Source organism: Narcine bancroftii, chromosome 12 (assembly GCF_036971445.1).
Source record: "Narcine bancroftii isolate sNarBan1 chromosome 12, sNarBan1.hap1, whole genome shotgun sequence".
Classification (NCBI taxonomy): Eukaryota; Metazoa; Chordata; class Chondrichthyes; order Torpediniformes; family Narcinidae; genus Narcine; species Narcine bancroftii.
The window spans coordinates 11769454-11786218 of record NC_091480.1 but is presented as its reverse complement, the minus strand read 5'-3'; the positions used below and the strand labels follow the sequence as shown (position 1 = coordinate 11786218).

General features: G+C 44.2%; 1 long non-coding RNA gene across 3 annotated transcripts in view; it reads right to left on the bottom strand.

Moving 5' to 3' along the window:
• LOC138747690 (uncharacterized) overlaps positions 1-16765 on the bottom strand; it is a 178471-nt gene that overhangs the window by 78779 nt on the left and 82927 nt on the right. For all 3 annotated transcript variants that reach the window (XR_011347618.1, XR_011347619.1, XR_011347617.1), the window contains exons 5-6: positions 10147-10366; positions 8790-8876 (exon numbers count right to left, since the gene is read on the bottom strand). This is a non-coding gene — a long non-coding RNA (uncharacterized lncRNA). The remainder of the gene's footprint in view (positions 1-8789; positions 8877-10146; positions 10367-16765) is intronic.

The following is a 16765-nucleotide window of genomic DNA, read 5'->3' as shown; positions in this document are numbered from 1 at the left end:
TGGATATTTTGGGGGTTGATCTGAGGTGATTTTTAATCCATGGAACTGAACAATTGTGACATTGAAAGATTCTGTAAAAATAACAATGAGGCAATTGGATTTTTGCAAAATCTATGATGCTTGTATGCACTTTAAGGAAGGAAAGTTGGTGTCTGAATGTGGTCCAGTCTAAATATAATATCAATCTGGGTAATGCTTAACTATCTCCTAAGCTCAACAGCAACTCGAGCAAAATAATAAATGCTGGCATTGCCATTAACATTCACGCCCTCCAACTGAATAAAGGAAAGTGGCTGTGTGATGAAGTAATTACTTAAGAAATCCCTTAGTTTTAATAAAATCAGACTGTCATTGAGATCTGTAACACTGAAACTGGCTCTTTGGCTCAACTTGTCCACGCCAACCAAGCTTGTCCCATTTCACGTTCAAGTTCATTGTCATCTGATTGTCCATGTACAACCTGAAGAAACAGCATATCTCCGGACTATAGAGCACACATCAACATACAGTACACCCAACACACATATAGCAATTGAAAATAAATACATATAAACATAATTTACATGTTCCACAGCCTGCCAGCCTGGCGGTCCTGGTTTTTATGCTCCTATACTTCCTCCTTGAAAGTAGTGTCCCAAGGATGCTGCGGATTGGATCGTAAAGGTCCTCGATGATTCTCTGAGCCTTCTTTAAGCACTGCTCCCTGTAGATATCATCAATAGAGGGAAGGGAGACTCCAGCGATTTTCTCAGCAGTTTTAATCCCCCTCCGTACTGACCTCTGATCTGATGCTTTGCAGCTACCGTACCACATGATGATGCCGCCAGTCGGGACCCTCTCTTGTGCTCCTGTAGAACAGTGTTAGGATGGTGTCTGGTAGCCTTGCCCTCCTCACCCTTTACAGATTCCAGATCACCACCACCTTCTGTGTGAATAATTTGACCAAATCTCCTCTAAGTTTCTCTCCTTTCACCTTAAATGTCATCTAGTTTTACATTCCTCTGCCCTGGGTTGACTATCTCCCCTCTCCAATGTGTGTGTGTGTATTTTTATAAATATATATATAAAATATATAAAACTTCAAACCGTATAAACTCAGTCCCCCCCTCCACTGCTCTGGATGAAGACAGATCATAACATAAACCTTTATAAAGTCAGCCCTCCCAGTCTCCCATACTTTATTATTGACAAACCCAACCAGATGGCATTGATTGGAGGAACAATGCCTTGTGTCCCATCTGGGCACCCTTCAGCCAGATGGCATTAGCATTGGTTTTACTGCCTTCCATTATACCTGCTCACCTTTATTTTCCCTCTCCCTGCAACTGAAGCCCTCCATTCCAAGCAACATAATGGTGAATCTCTTCCAATCACACTCTTTAAACCTACCACATCCTATCTGTTGGCTACCAGTTCTTGTGTCTGAGGCACAAGATCTCATGAGGTTCAGGGGAATGTTGCTATGTGGTCTAAATGTGGGCTCCTCTCCACCCAGCGGAGGAGCAGAACCAGAGAATAAATGTCCAAGCCCCTTTTCCAACTCTCAGATACTTTGCACAGGATTTGAAATTATTGCTTCAGTGGAGTTAAGTGGTGAGTGATGAAAGCATGTGAAGAGTTTTAAATTTTAGATTAATTCATTATTGTCAGGTATACCAAGGAACAGGAAAAGCTTTCCTTTAGCTGCTGTTCAATGGCTACCAAAGAGTTGACAAGGTCTGTCATCATCTTGTAAAAGAAAGGAGAAAAAAAATGAAGGAAGGAAGGGAGGGAGGAAGGCAGGAAGGGAGGGAGAGAGGAAGGAAGTGACTTTGAATTCCTGAATCCAACTGCCTGCACACTATCGCACCTCCTCAGCACTGGTCTTATTCTCTGTTGCCTGGGGTGTACTACCAGAGGAAATGGTGGAATCAGATACAATGGCTATGTTCAAGAGGTATTGGGCAGCCACGAGTCGGTGAGGCATAAACAGTCCAAGTGTGGGCCATTGGGAATCGTATCAATGGGCAAAAAGGTTTGCATAGACATGATCGGCCGAAGGGCCACTTTCTGTAGAACTCCACAATTCTAAGTGGTGGCCTTTGAAGGCTCACCTATGCCCGTCGTTAGTGTTGGTGTTAGTATATACCCCTTATTTGCCCATCTTGCTGAATTGGAAGAGGCATTTAGATCACATCCATGGCTGAGCATTGACCTGCCAAAATTCTCAAGGCACGGTGCAGGCCTGAACCGCACCAAAGTGCACAATGAATCCACCCCAGCTGGCACCCAAAAATCAAAAGTAATCGTGTGAAAGGCAGATCAGTATGGAGAGGTTAGAAATCAGCTGCCCGATTAGTCTTGGGCACGGTACGTTGTCACGCAGCAATATTTTCTTCTCTGGTTGATCATGTCCAACCTCAGGCTGACAGTCAATCTGCTCATCCATCCTATTGCAAGCATGTACCGTGAACATCAGCAAACATGATTAACCAGAGGACTACCATAAGTTGAAGGCACTGGATTCATAAAAGCAAAGTTTATCATGTAATAAAATAACAAATAAATACTGTGATTCCAGTAGGATATCGATTCCCCCAAATAAATGCCTGATGTTATGACCCAGAGAACGAGCAAAAAACTGTTGTCATGGAAATTGAAATGGAACAGAATCCACAATCCACAGCGTAGATAATAAACCAGAATAAATGCGAGATAAATAAAACGACTTTCAAATACATCACTGCCACTGGGCAAACAACTGTACTGTTGAGATATGGGAGTCACTAATTGAATCCCAAAAGTACACAGTTACCTAATTTCTGGAAATAGGAGGGTTTAGCAGCTGAATTTTGTTATCTTCAATTCCATGAAGTTACTTGGGGGATATCAAAATGAGGAACTCAGAATCAGAAAATGAATTTGTTGTCATAACTTGTCACAAAATTCATTGTCACAGCTGCAAAAATTGCTATGGACTACTTTTTAAAAAAATAAATCAAGAAGTGAAAAAAGTAGAGGAAAGTGTGAGGGAGTGTCTGCGGTTCATTGTTCATTCAGAAATCTGATGGCGGAGTGGAAGAAGCTGACTTTGTGCCGCTGAGTGCGCAACTTCAGGCTCCTGTACCTCCTTCCTGATGGTAGCAGTGAGAAGAGGGCCTGGCCTGGGTGGTGAGGGTCGTTGACAATAGAGGCCGCTTTCTTGAGGCGTTGCCCTGGGGTTATTTCTTTTGGAACGGGGCAGACTGAATGAATGATTATAACATTGTGAGAAGGGTGGACAGAGTTATGAGGAAGAAACCTATTTCCCTAAACAGAAAACTAAAATTCCAAGATGCACAGAGTAATGGGTAAAAGGATAAGAGAAATAAAAAAAAACTTAAAGATGCGTGATAGTCCAGAACTCACTGCCTTAAAAGGCGGTGGAGTTTTAAAGTGTGTGTGGATGTCTACTAAATGAGCCTTGGCCTCAGGAGGCTACACACCTAAAGACAGAAAGTTGACTGGTGTAGTCACAAGGCGCTGGATGGCTCCCTTGGTGTTGTAAATCTCCTATGGTTCTTTAATTGGTGCTTCCATGAACCTCACAGGCTTTGCTCTTCAGCAGAGAGCTGTTGTCAAGGAAATATTATCTCATCTCTGCTGTGAATTCTGATAATGGCTGACAAACAAGGCAATGCAAAGTACTTGCAAAGATTATTTGAATTTACAGTGGTTCAAGATTCGATGGAGGCCATTAAAACTGGAGTCAGATGACCATGGGACTACCGAAGATTAAAATCCCAGAAGTCACCGTTGGCGTCGCAGTCGGCGCAACACCTTTACAGCATTAGCGCAGTCTGTAAGGAGTTTGTGTGTTTTTCCTGTGACTGCGTGGGTTTCCCCCGCTGGTTTCCTCCCACCATTCAAAACGTGCAGGGGCTGTAGGTTAATGGGGTGTAAATTGGGCAGCACGGACTCATGGGCCGAAATGGCCTGTTTCTGTGCTGCATGTCTAAATTTTTTAAAATTTGAAATTGAATGATTCTATTAACAATTTTGGAGTCATAGATTGCAAAAGCATAGGAAGAAGAATTAATTTTGCTCTCAGACACCAAGCCAGCACCCGGCCAGAGCAATCTATCCATTCCTTTTTTTGTAAATTTGGTTGAAATTATAAAATGTCTCTAAACAAATGATTTGGAAATAGCCACATTGTTGCACAGTTAGTTTACCAGTTGAGGCTCAGTAGACAACACCCCTGCTTCTGAGTTGGAAAGATAGTTCCCAGAAGAGAATAATGGCCGACACCCCCAGGAGTTTGCAGAGGTTTGGTATGACATCAGAAACCCTGGCAAATTTCTACAGATGTGTAGTGGAAACTGTGCTGACCGGCTGCATCATGGTCTGGTATGAGGACACCTATACCCTCCGAGGATAAACCTTCCAAAAGGTGGTGGGCACAGTCCAGGACATCACAGGCAAAACCCTCCCCACCATCGAGAACATCCAAGAGGAATGCTACCGTCGGAGAGCAGCAGCAACCATCAAGATTCCACACCACCCAGCACACACTCTGTTCCTTCTGCTGCCATCAGGAAAGAGGTGCAGATGCCACAAGACTCACACCACCAGGTTCAGGAAGAGCTCCTACCGCTCCACCGTCAGACTCCTCAACAATTAACTCAATCAAAGACTCATTTAAGGACTATACTGCCCAGTCAGTATGTTTACACTTCTTTGTTTCAGCCCCTTAGTGCCCGGTAGTGGGAGGACTCTAGACTGTGGTCCTTCCCCACAGTGCCCTCATGTTGGTTCCACCAAGCCTCAGCTCATCCCTCAGGATGTACTCCTGCAGCCTGGAATGCTGCAGTTGGCAGCATACCCTCACCAACATCTCCGTGTGCTGAAAGACCAACAGATTTTGGGCACCCCAAAGTGCATCTTTCACTGAGTTGATGGTCTTCCAGCAGTTGTGGATGTTGAACTCAGAGTGAATTCCCGGGAACAGCCCATAGATCAGAGTGCTCGGTCACTCTGGGGATGTGAATGATCTGGGACAAGGACCCTTACATCCTTCTCCACACACTCTTTGTGAATCTGCATTCTGCAAAGAGGTGGGTGACAGTCTCTACTCCACTGCAGCTATCCTGAGGGCAATGTGCGTGGAGGGTGATGTTCCAGTTGTACAAGGATCTCACTGTGAGGGTTCCTCACACCTCCAGCCAGGCCAAGTCCTGGTTTGAGCCCTGGCGATGATCTGCCAAGTGACTGGGGTGGTCTGCTCTGGGAACCATCCCAGCAGATCCACTGAGTTCTCATCTCTCAGTTTCTGCAGGGCATTCTGCTGACCACTGCCTGATGGCCTTGTGGTCAAAAGTGTTGTTCTGAGACCAAAAAAAGATAGAAATCCTTTAAAACCTTCATCATACAGGCCTATCACATTATTAAATGCAGATTACAAAATACTTTTTAAACTATTGGCGAATAGAGTTACTACCTTACTGCCCAAATTAGTAAACATGAATCAGATAGGATTTGTGAAAATTAGACAGTCAGCAGTCAATGTGGCTAGGTTCATCAGTATCATACACGCAGCACAAAAAAAGATAAGATTTGATTGTAACAGTGGCCCTAGATGCAGAAAAAACCATTTGATAGATTGGAGTGGGACTTTTTTTTTAAATTTGGGTTTGGCCAAACTTTTATAAATTGGATCAAGGCATTGTACAATATCCCTAAAACAAAAGTAGTAACTAATGCCCACTCCATTTCAATTGGCGAGATCTACCAGACCTCTTATCCCCAGCTCTGTTCATTTTAATTATATAGAGCCACTAGCAGAGATAATTAGGAGCAATTTCAAAATTACAGGCTTTAAGGTCATTCAGAAAGAGTATTAAATTAGTTTATTTGCAGATGATGTCTTGATATATCTGACAGAACCAGAGACTTCTTTACAAAGACTACATTTAAATCTGGAAGAATATGGTAAGATCTCAGGTTATAAAATAAATTGGGATAAAAGTGAAATTATGCCTCTTACACATGAAGATTATAGTCTTTCTTGAAGAATTCCACAATTTAAATGGCCAAAATAGGTAATTAAATATTTAGGGATCTGGATAGATAATAATTTAAACATTTTTTTCAACTGAATTACTTACCATTGCTTAAAAAAGTTGAAGAGGATTTTTTTCAACCTTTACCAATATTAACTATAAAGGTTTTTTTCAAGAATTAAATAAACATATAAGGAAATTTCTTTGGAAAGGAAGAATATCAAGAGTTTCTATAGAAAGACTAATGTAGAAATATGAATCAGGAGGTTTGCAGCTTCCTAACTTTAAGAATTATTACCAAGTAGCTCAATTGAGATTTCTTACTTCTTTATTTGAGGGATCAGGAAAACTGTCATGGGTCAAAACAGAGATGGATAAAATAGGAGAGAAATTAGCAGAGGAATTTATATACAAATGGGATTCAAAGTTAATAACCGGTGTGAAAGAAGCACCATTGTTGAAACATTTGATCACTATCTGGAACAAGATAAACCAATGAAATTGAAACAAAAGGAAGTATATCACCTAAGACACCTTTGATTCAAAATAATCTCATATCTTTTACTAGAGATAATCATTTTTTTTAAATATTGGGTTTCATAAAGGCATTAAAAATACAGGAGATTGTTATGAACAAGGTCAACTGAGTCATTTCAATAATTAAAGAATAAATATGGAATAACCCAGAATACACCTTTTTGCTATGTTCAATTGAGAGGATACCTGCGAAAAAAAATTAGGTCCAACAATGTTCTTACCAGCTTGTAGTGAGTTGGAAATTCTTATCAGGAGAAGTAATATTAAGAAATTTATTTCTGTAATATACCTTTTATTACAAGCAGGCACTATTAAACAGGGAGTTTATAAATCTAGACAGAAATGGGAGGCAGACCTAAATATTACAATTGATGACCCTGAGGGATTGTCTTTGCAGAAGAAGGATAAGGTTTAATATTTTAAATTTAATAGCAGTGGCAAGAAAGTGTATTGCATTGACTTGGAAATCAGATGCACATTTAGGAATGGAAATATGGAATGCAGAAATTCAAAGTTGCATTCCATTTGAGAAACTTACATATAATTTAAGAAATAAATATCTTACATTTTTATAAATTTGGAGCCCATTGATGCAAATTTTGGGGGTAAATATGTAAAAATGTACTTCCATCCTCTTAAGTCCTGTGTTAAACATCTTTCCTAAAATGGTCATACAAATACTGTAGAATCCCAGTGTGTGAACCAAACCTTTGTGCAATCCAGGAAATTGTTTTTCTCTTTTTTTTAATATTTTATATAACTATGTATCTCATTTATATAATTATTATATAGTTTTTTTTTCAGTGGAAGGGGGATACAAGGAGGGAGGGAGGGGTGGGTAAGGGTGGGGTAAAACCAACATGTAATCATTGTAATTTTAAATTTAATTAATATTTTGTCCATGTAAAACTTTATTAATTATGTGTATGAAATTTTTTAAATAAAATATTCAAAAAAGGAAGGTGTTGTTCTGGAAAAAAAAAATCACGAAGGATAGATGATGTGGCAAAGTCCAACATTGATGATATAATCACAGGCTACTGTTTGTTGGAGTCTGATGAACCCAAACTGGGGTCTAGAGTTTCAACACCTTAAATGTGATCAGCTGAGATATCCTGACAAAGATACAAGGGTCTAAAAACTGCTACATTTTGCAACTTCTCAGAGTAACCTTGCCAAAAGACATTGATTATTTTTATACCGTAGCTTAATCCCCTAACAGCCAATAGAAAGATCTCTATTCAGCTGCCGGTGTCAGGTGTACAACAGCCAATCCACTTTGCCTGAGTAAAAATTGTCAGAAACTCAGCATCCTTGAACAGCACCATGTGGTGCACTGACAGAACCATTACTAATACTTTTGTGCATTGGTCATTGTGAGAACTGAATGAAATGTGAGAGATTGTAAAGTTTCTTGGATGTAGAGTGTGATGATGAGTGGCAGCAACAAAAATGTGGCAAACATTTGTCAATATCAATTCAATTCCCAGTCAAAAAAGGGTGCCAGTGTTGGCATAGCAGTTAGCACAACGCCTTTACAGCGCCAGCGATCAGGACCAGGGTACAAATCTCGTGTTGTCTTTAAGGAATTTGGATGTTCTCCCCGTATCTGTGTGGCTTTTCCCCAGTGGCTCCAGTTTCCACCCACCAGTTGAAACCTACCAGGGTTGTAGGTCATTTGGGTGTAATTGGACGGCATGGGCTCGTGGGCTGAAAGAGCCTGTTACCATGATGCATGTCTGAATTTTGTTTTTAAAAATTGAAAAACCCTTCATCCCAACCTGTCTATGTCAAATTGTCTACAAAGGCTAGTCCCATTTGCCTGCATCCTCCCAATGGTTTTCAAACTGCCTCCTAAACTCACATTCCACCTTAAGCAATCCTTATGCCATAGGTGCTCTGTGATTAATAAGGGATTGCTTAAGGTGGGATGTGAGTGGAAAAAAAGTATGAAAACCACTGTTTTAATCATCCCTAATTGACTCGTTATGTGCATGGTTTCATAAATGGGCCAATGGCAATTTTTCTCAAGAAAATTATTTCAGTAACAATTGGGTCTAGAGCAGTGGTTCTCAACCTTTCTTTCCCACTCACGTACCACCTTAATCACAGAGTGCTTAGATCACTGGAATTACTTAAGGTGGAGTGTGAGTTTAGGGGGAAGTTTGAAAACCACTGCAACATACCCATCGATGTACTTGTCAAAATATCTTTTAAGTATTGTAATTGTACCTTCCTCAACCACAGCAGACTCGTCGGTCCAGATGGCCTCCTCCTTCTCCAATTTCCTATTTCTTATGTTCCTCTGGCAGCTCATCCCTCATAAAGAGAAGACATAAAATTATTCAGCGGAGACACCAAAAAAATTTGCATTCATTAAATTTAAATATTTTTTAAACATACAGCATGGTAACAGGTCTTTCTGGCCTGCAAGCCCTTGCTGCCCAATTGCACTAAATTAACCTACAACCCCCATACATTTTGGAGTGTGGGAGGAAACCCACGCAGACACAGGGAGTGCATACAAACTCCGTACAGACAGCGTTGGTTTTGAAACCAGGTCGCTGGCTCTGTAACAGTGTTGGGCTAACCACTACCCAAACCATGCCAACTATATGAAGAACCAAGGTTCCAGAGCACATGAAGAAATTTTAAAAATGAAAGGAGCCAGGCAAACTAATGAATCTGAACATTCTGTTAAATGACAAGGACCTGATGATATACATCCCAGGGTTTTGAAAAAGTTGGCATTGAAAGTAAGGGGTGCTCTGTTTATTATTTTCCCGAATTTCTAGATTTCAACGGTTTTTGAAATTATTTCTGAAGATTAGAGGGTAACAAAAATGATGAGATTAGATACTATTTATTGTCATGTAATAAAATAGTTTATACAAAATTGCCTTTATTCTGCCATAAGGCAGACAAATATTCAACATGAGCATTCACCTCTTACAGTTAGAGAAAGAAAAGCAAAAGAAAGCCCCCCCCACCTCCCCGGATTCACCTCCAGCGCTCCCTCAGCCTCTGCAGAACTTGCGGTTTAAAAAAAAGAAAACCTTTCTTCCAGAACCTCTCATCTCCAACTACCCAGGACAATGAATATTTTGAATCCTGAATGCTTTTGGTTATATTTTAAGGATCTTGGGCTGCTGGTCAAGAAAATCAGCTTAAAAATTTCCTATCACATATCCTTTTTTTCAGATATTCCATATTTTTGTGATTTCCTGTCAATATTTTGTTTATTTCAAGCAGACAAAACCATATAAACCATATGCAACGTTCCATATAAAATTCATTTTCTGCTTTCGCACTTGGACATCTACCCGGCTGATCTTAGTGATGAACAGGGTGAAAGGTTTCACCAGGACATTGAGACCATGGAAAAGCGGGATCAGGGCAACTGGAATCCATCAATGCTGGCCAGCTATTATTGAACACTGATACAAGAGGCCTTGGTTGCTGAGTACAACTGTAAATCAGTGGCAAAACATTTTTTAGGTCAGTTGAAGTAACACAGTGTGCCAGCATCAATAAAATTTAATTTTGTGTTTCTCCAACTTCTAATGTGATACAGCAAATCTGAAATTACCTTTGCGTTCAACTTGAATTTGCCTATCAAAATCCCCAATTTCTTTTCAGGGAGCAAATCTTTCGGGGGAAAAAAATGCGTTGTCCAGTCTTACAGTGGAGCACTCGTCTAGGTCGGTGGACTGGAGTGGGACAACCTTGTGGCTCAGAAACAAGGACGCAACCAGCTACAGCTGACACCTGCGCACCAGTGATCCATTTTTATTAAGATCACAGATAACCTGGGGGGGGGGGGGGGGGGGATTAAAAAAAAGGCAGTATTATTGCAGGAATGGCAGTAAAGGTCAAAACAAAATGCATTTGAGAAACAGCAGCTGCATGAAGATGTATTATTGGTTAAAAACTTCACCTACTTATATCTCATTTCTCCCATCTGTGCACAGCAGCAAAATGCCAGCACTAAGCTGACTTGAAACAATGAAACAAGCAAGGAGTAAGGCAACAAATTTAAAAGAGCAAGGCACAGAGGGTTTACAAAAAGGTCTCGCTGGTTGAGATAGGTCAAACTAATTATTTACACCTGATGCAATGTTAATCAGTGGGGAATACATCACCGTACATCTTATGTCATCATTTTGGAAATGATAACCTTTCACTTCTGATTAAAGTGTTGCCAAATTCTGAAACAATACTTTGCTCCCATGAGGTGCTGATAAAACCACAGGAAGTTAGGATAATTATCTATATTCAGAGAAAAATCACTCCTTCTGGATAATTAATAGCACAGCCACCAGCAAGCTTCCCAATGGATTCTTCTCCTGGAAATTAAAACAAAGGATAGTCAAGGGAAAGTCTGCAGCTGTCAAGGTTTAAAGCCATGGGCCATGTCTCTGGCTGATCACCAAGCTGCTTTAACAGGTGACTAAAGGAAATATTTCATCAATTAAAACGGCAATAAAGGTTATGAAAAAAATTGCAGCAACCCAGTGGTATTGTGACATTTTAAGCATGCAGATACTACACAAAGGATGATATGGCCAATGTTTTGTACATGATTAGTCATTTAGCATAACGGAGAGTAGGAAAATTATAATAGAGGTTCACCCGAGTTACACAGTGCGGAAGTAGGACTTTCCGCTCAACTTGTCCACGCTGACCATGGTGCTCATCCAATTTGCCTACGTTGGCCCATCTGCTCCAAACTTCCTTGAAGAAGGGCTCAGGCCCGAAACATCTGCTATGGACACTGCAAGACTGGTTGAGTTCCTCCAGCATTTCTCTGCTTTTTTACTACAAGTCTGCAGACTTCTGTGTCCCAATCCATGGACCTGTCCCAAAGTCTTTTAGACATTGTTACTGCACCTGCCTCTGGCAGCTTGTTCCATTGGCCCACCACCCTCTGTGTGGAAAAGCCTGTCCCTCAGATCCTCCCTGAATCTTTCCCCTCTCCTTAAACCTGTGCCTTCTAGCGATAGGCTCACCTATCCTAGAAAAAAATGACAGTGACGACTTACCCCATCTTTCATCATTTTAAATCTCCAAAAGGTCTCTCCTCGGCCTCTATCACTCCAGGGAGAACGGTCCCAGCTTATCCAACTTCTCCCTGCAGCCCAAGCTCTCAAGTCTCAGCATGTAAAAGGACAAGGCTCCACTTTGCCTCAGAGAGCATACAGACATAAATAAATGTGCTTTATAAACCAATGTGTTGTGTGGGTTTTTGTGGAAGAGGGGAAAACATGAATGTATTCCTATTCTTTCACCCTCCTAATTGTAAATATTGTCTTCATTGTGACTTTTGTATTTTTTCTGTCAAAATGAAGAGGGGCAATTTCCAATTAGCTTGGGAGGGACCTGTCCGTTTCAGAACAGTTTGCATGGGTTTGGGTTTTTACCTCAGTCCCGTATCCTTCACAATTTCAGAAATTTACCTTTGGACAGTAGACCAGTAATCAAGATTCAATTTATTATTATGAAATAAAGGCAATGCAATATTACTTTTCATGGAATTTGTTTTCATCTGCCGTAAAGCAGACAGATTCGCCACTAGCAGAAATTGCCTGAAGCACCTCCAACAGTCAGAGAAAGAGAAGCAAAAGAGAATCCCCTCAGAGTCACCGAATGTCAGTGGATTTGCCTCCACTGAAGCCCCTGAAGCCACACAGTGTCTAGCCCAGTCCATCGGCAGCCCGAGCTCCAGATCTGAACCTCCAACCCAATCAGCACCCTTGGCAACATCTTGCATCCCAGTTCTGATACACGGTCCGCCTTCAACCAGTCTCCAGCAGTCCAGAGCCATCGACCGCAGCAGCCAGCAGCCTGCAGCTTGCATGGGTTCCTCGCCTCAAGTCACCAACAGCCCACTGTCTTTCTTTGCTGTCAGTCAATTCTCTGTTAGGAAAAGACATTCCCTTTTTCTTTATCTCATACTCACGTCCAGAGTCAGAGGCACCACAGCACAGACATGGGCTCCTCATTCCATCTAGTCCATGCCAATCATCAAGAACCTAGCTATACTAATCCCATTAGCCAATACTTGGACTGTAGCCTTCAATGCATTGGTAATCTGTGTGCTTTACTCAACAGTTCTTATATACTGTGAGTGACATGTCTCCACCACCGTCCTTGGGTCAAAATACACCTTTCTTCAGCAACCCCCCCCCGCCCCTAAACTCTTTAACTTAAACTAACATCTTCTTGTTCGAGACACCTCTGCTATGAGGAAACATTTCTTATTTTCTACCTATCTATGCCCCTCACAATTTTCTATAGTTCCTCCTTCAGCTTCTTCCACTCATTTGAACACGAAAGATCAGGTTAATGCAACTTCATGATGATTTAACAGGGACTGTTTATCCCTTCCTCCATTCAAAATAGTGGAAATGTCATCAAATAGCTTTACCGTTATAACCATATAACATAACCATATAACAATTACACTGAAGATGGCTGCATGCGCGACGGAAGGCTTGTTTCTTCTCTGGACAGGACGGCTTTGTAAGGTGAGCCTGGTGGGCAGCTCGCTTCTTTGCCAGCAGCTCCTGGATTTCCTGGCTGTTTTCGTCAAACCAGCCCTTGTTTTTCCTGGAGGAGAAGCCCAGTACCTCTTCAGTGGATTGCAGTATGGTAGTCTTCAACTGATCCCAGAGGGTTTCAGGAGACGGGTCCGTGAGGCGGGTTGCAACGTCGAGCTTTGCTTTGAGGTTTGCCTGGAAGTTTCCTCTCGCTTCGTCTGACTGCAGGTTTCCAACATTGAACCTCTTTCTGGGGGCTTTATTGTTCCTGGGCTTTGGCTTGAAGTGAAGGTTGAGCTTGCAGCGAACCAGCCGGTGGTCAGTGTGGCATTCCGCGCTAGGCATGACCCTGGTGTGGAGCACATCTTGTTTGTCACTTTCTCGCACCAGGATGTAGTCCAGGAGGTGCCAGTGTTTGGATCGGGGATGCATCCAGGTGGTCTTAAGGCTGTCCCTCTGCTGAAAAAGGGTGTTTGTAATGACAAGCCGCTGTTCTGCGCAGAGCTCCAACAGGAGGCGCCCATTGTCGTTGCACTTGCCGACGCCATGCTTGCCCAGGATTCCTGGCCAGGTTTCTGAGTCTTTGCCGACACGAGCGTTGAAGTCGCCCAGGATGACAACCTTGTCGGCTGTAGGGGTACGTTGGATGAGGTTGCGCAGGTCGGTGTAGAACTTGTTCTTTTCTGCTGGTTCCGCCTGGAGGGTTGGAGCATAGACACTGATGAGGATGATGTGACGCTTGTTTTGAAGTGGGAGTCGCATGGACATGATTCGGTCCGAGAGGCCTGTCGGAAGGTTTTCGAGTTTGGAGGCAATGAAGCTCTTGACCATGAAGCCTACACCAGATAGGCGTCGTTCATCCGAAGGCTTGCCAGACCAGTAGAGTGTGTAGCCCGCGCCGCGTTCTTGGAGGCTGCCTACATCTGCCAGGCGGACTTCACTGAGAGCGGCTATGTCGATGTCAAGTCTGAGGAGTTCATGTGCAATGAGGGCAGACCGACGTTCAGGTCGGTGGCTGTCAGCCTTGTCTAGCATGGTTCTGATGTTCCAGCATGCTAGCTTGAGTTTGTGAGCATCTTTTGAGGGGGAGGACGTGGAGGGGGAGGACGTGGAGGGGGAGGACGTGGACCTGTCCTCGGGCCTGCGCAAAGGAGCTTTTAGGTGGAGTGCAGTGCGCGCAGTACTGGCCCCACCCTTTACACCCATGGTTCGTGTGCCGTGGCCGAGCAAGCTGGGACGTGGCAGCGAGGTCCTTGGGTCGTAGGTTTTATATCGGAGTGGCCTTCTCCTATGCAGGTTTCTTACCCGGGCTGGAGGGGCCTGCCTCCCCTCCTAGGTCGGTCCATACTGCCCGGACCGGGGCCGAGGCCGCCGCAGTTCACCCTGTGCCTGGACTGGGGCCGCCGCCTCCCACTCCCTGCCCGGACCGGGGCCTCCGCCTGCCTCACTCGACCGAGGCCGGGGCCGCCGTCTCCCCCTTGCTCCTGCCCGTATCGGGGCCGCCGCCGTCTACCCTTCGCCCGGACCGGGGCCGGGGCCGCTGCTGCTCTCCCTGTGCCTGGACTGGGGCCGCCGCCTCCCACTCCCTGCCCGGACCGGGGCCTCCGCCTGCCTCACTCGACCGAGGCCGGGGCCGCCGTCTCCCGTCGCGCATGCAGCCATCTTCAGCGCAAACTCCGGGAGATCCAAAATGAGTGGTGGACTAGCCTTGCCAAATGAACACAGCTCAGCGCGGACATTGGCGACTTCAGGGGTTTCTACGAGGCTCTAAAGGCTGTGTACGGCCCCTCACCCCAAGTCCAAAGCCCGCTGCGCAGCTCAGACGGCAAAGTCCTCCTCAGCGACAAGATGTCCATCCTCAACCGATGGTCAGAACACTTCCAATCTCTTTTCAGTGCCAACCGCTCAGTCCAAGATTCCGCCCTGCTCCAGCTCCCTCAACAGTCCCTAAGGCTAGAGTTGGATGAGGTTCCCACCCTGGATGAGACATATAAGGCAATCGAACAACTGAAAAGTGGCAAAGCAGCAGGTATGGATGGAATCCCCCCAGAAGTCTGGAAGGCTGGCGGCAAAACTCTGCATGCCAAACTGCATGAGTTTTTCAAGCTTTGTTGGGACCAAGGTAAACTGCCTCAGGATCTTCGTGATGCCACCATCATCACCCTGTACAAAAACAAAGGCGAGAAATCAGACTGCTCAAACTACAGGGGAATCACGTTGCTCTCCATTGCAGGCAAAATCTTCGCTAGGATTCTACTAAATAGAATAATACCTAGTGTCGCCGAGAATATTCTACCAGAATCACAGTGCGGCTTTCGCGCAAACAGAGGAACCACTGACATGGTCTTTGCCCTCAGACAGCTCCAAGAAAAGTGCAGAGAACAAAACAAAGGACTCTACATCACCTTTGTTGACCTCACCAAAGCCTTCGAAACCGTGAGCAGGAAAGGGCTTTGGCAAATACTAGAGCGCATCGGATGTCCCCCAAAGTTCCTCAACATGATTATCCAACTGCACGAAAACCAACAAGGTCGGGTCAGATACAGCAATGAGCTCTCTGAATCCTTCTCCATTAACAATGGCGTGAAGCAAGGCTGTGTTCTCGCACCAACCCTCTTTTCAATCTTCTTCAGCATGATGCTGAACCAAGCCATGAAAGACCCCAACAATGAAGATGCTGTTTACATCCGGTACCGCACGGATGGCAGTCTCTTCAATCTGAGGCGCCTGCAAGCTCACACCAAGACACAAGAGAAACTTGTCCGTGAACTACTCTTTGCAGATGATGCCGCTTTAGTTGCCCATTCAGAGCCAGCTCTTCAGCGCTTGACGTCCTGCTTTGCGGAAACTGCCAAAATGTTTGGCCTGGAAGTCAGCCTGAAGAAAACTGAGGTCCTCCATCAGCCAGCTCCCCACCATGACTACCAGCCCCCCCACATCTCCATCGGGCACACAAAACTCAAAACGGTCAACCAGTTTACCTATCTCGGCTGCACCATTTCATCAGATGCAAGGATCGACAATGAGATAGACAACAGACTCGCCAAGGCAAATAGCGCCTTTGGAAGACTACACAAAAGAGTCTGGAAAAACAACCAACTGAAAAACCTCACAAAGATAAGCGTATACAGAGCCGTTGTCATACCCACACTCCTGTTCGGCTCCGAATCATGGGTCCTCTACCGGCACCACCTACGGCTCCTAGAACGCTTCCACCAGCGTTGTCTCCGCTCCATCCTCAACATCCATTGGAGCGCTTACACCCCTAACGTCGAAGTACTCGAGATGGCAGAGGTCGACAGCATCGAGTCCACGCTGCTGAAGATCCAGCTGCGCTGGATGGGTCACGTCTCCAGAATGGAGGACCATCGCCTTCCCAAGATCGTATTATATGGCGAGCTCTCCACTGGCCACCGTGACAGAGGTGCACCAAAGAAAAGGTACAAGGACTGCCTAAAGAAATCTCTTGGTGCCTGCCACATTGACCACCGCCAGTGGGCTGATAACGCCTCAAACCGTGCATCTTGGCGCCTCACAGTTTGGCGGGCAGCAACCTCCTTTGAAGAAGACCGCAGAGCCCACCTCACTGACAAAAGGCAAAGGAGGAAAAACCCAACACCCAACCCCAACCAACCAATTTTCCCTTGCAACCGCTGCAATCGTGTCTGC